A 1,738-nucleotide genomic window follows, 5' to 3' on the forward strand; every position below is an offset into this window, starting at 1 on the left:
GCAGTGCACATGGTTTTGCCCAACTACTAACAAAAATCCTGCTGCGATCAACTTGGAATTACCCCCTATGAACTGTTTGTGAGATTGGCATTCTGATGCACATATTCATATCATTCTAGATCTCGCTATATCCCCATTTGGGGGTGTATCTATTTGAACCCATTTGGGATTATAATTATTCAAAATATTCTGTCTATTACTATGAATTATTTGTGATATTGGCATTCTGGTGCATATATCCATATTCTTTTAGATTGATTCTCTACATCTCGTTATATACCCATCTGGGGGTGTACCTACTTCAATAATTTTGCTCACTATTATTAATTTACTGTGAGACTGATCCTTTGGTGTACACTTATGGTAATTTACACCAGCTCAGATATATGAAAGAAGTGAAAGGAGGGTAAAGTGTGTTAAGGATGTCACTTAACTTGAATGTATATATGTACATAATATGAAGCACTTTTTTTCTAAAAAAAAATTGATACATCTGCTCAAATTTATTGTTGTTAATAGATGTCAGAATAATTCTTCTTCTCTTACGCACCTCTCTGAATAGCCATATTTCTTTATGCCAATATGCATTGACTATTTCAGTTCTATACATGACCATTTTTCACATTCTATGAGTTTAAGCCAGCCCGCCTCTCTCATCCTGTCTGCTATAAACCACTATATGATATTGGACAGCAGAAGGTGGGGCCCTTAACCCATACTATTACTATCTCCCTTACTTCCTTCCAGTACTCTCTCATCCACATGCCAGATTTTCTTCTCTGCAATGCTCCAGTAACAGAGAAACTGTGCAAATAAGTTGGAAAGCAGAAGTACTCCTATTCTCGGTTTTTGTCATTAACCACGCACTCTCTCATTTGTCATCACGGATCTTTTTTTACGGCCATATATCACTAGCTACGCCCAAACTCGTCTGATCTTGGAAGCAAAGCAGTGAAAAGCCGAATCAGTACCTAGATGGGAGACCACTAGGGAATATTGGGTGCAGTAATTGACATATCCGTGCAAAATACAAAAAGCAGAAGTGTGGGAGCAACCTTTGACTCATACCATTCCTTTTACTGAATAGTACAATTTTACACTATTCGATCTTCAATCACCTAAACAGTCAGCACACTCTTACCAGGAGGATTCCCATAGAAGGCGGTATATTAATGATTACAATTTAATTTTTATCATACAATTCCATCCTTCTTTTTTTCTCTTTCACAAGCTCTCTGGATATCGACGGATATTCCAGTTTTATATTTTCACCTCAGGTACATCACTAGGGGCAACCTGCCACCTTTGATTCCTTCACGTTTGTTATCATAACTTAACAAGGGTTCACTTTGTACTATATAGAGGCGGTTACATTTTCTTACATTTTCCTACATGTTTGTCTGTGTATACTAACATTTTAAACTTTTCTAGATTAAAAGATAAGTTTTAAAAAAATTACCATATCAAGTGTGCCCCAAGTCTCTCCTCTCTCCATATACATTATAGATATGCCAGTGCCCCTTCTGCACAGCCATATCCCTTTTGTAAATGCTCCTACGGGATTTGCTTAGTGTAAGATACGGAAATTAGCACCAAAAAAAAAAAGTGTGCCAATGTCATATACACATCTGACACATAGACCTTCTTATGCATGGAGCGGAGGAAGAGGGTAGGAATGGCCAGTCAAGCTCCGTAGTATATAATAATGATCCTAAACCTGTCACATATACAACGGTCA

General features: G+C 37.3%; 1 pseudogene; it reads left to right on the forward strand.

Moving 5' to 3' along the window:
- The first annotated feature begins 893 nt into the window (after positions 1-893).
- On the forward strand, positions 894-1,012 carry LOC134898408 (5S ribosomal RNA; annotated as a pseudogene).
- Positions 1,013-1,738: the final 726 nt, after the last annotated feature.

The sequence above is a fragment of the Pseudophryne corroboree genome, chromosome 3 (genome assembly GCF_028390025.1).
Source record: "Pseudophryne corroboree isolate aPseCor3 chromosome 3, aPseCor3.hap2, whole genome shotgun sequence".
Classification (NCBI taxonomy): domain Eukaryota; kingdom Metazoa; phylum Chordata; class Amphibia; order Anura; family Myobatrachidae; genus Pseudophryne; species Pseudophryne corroboree.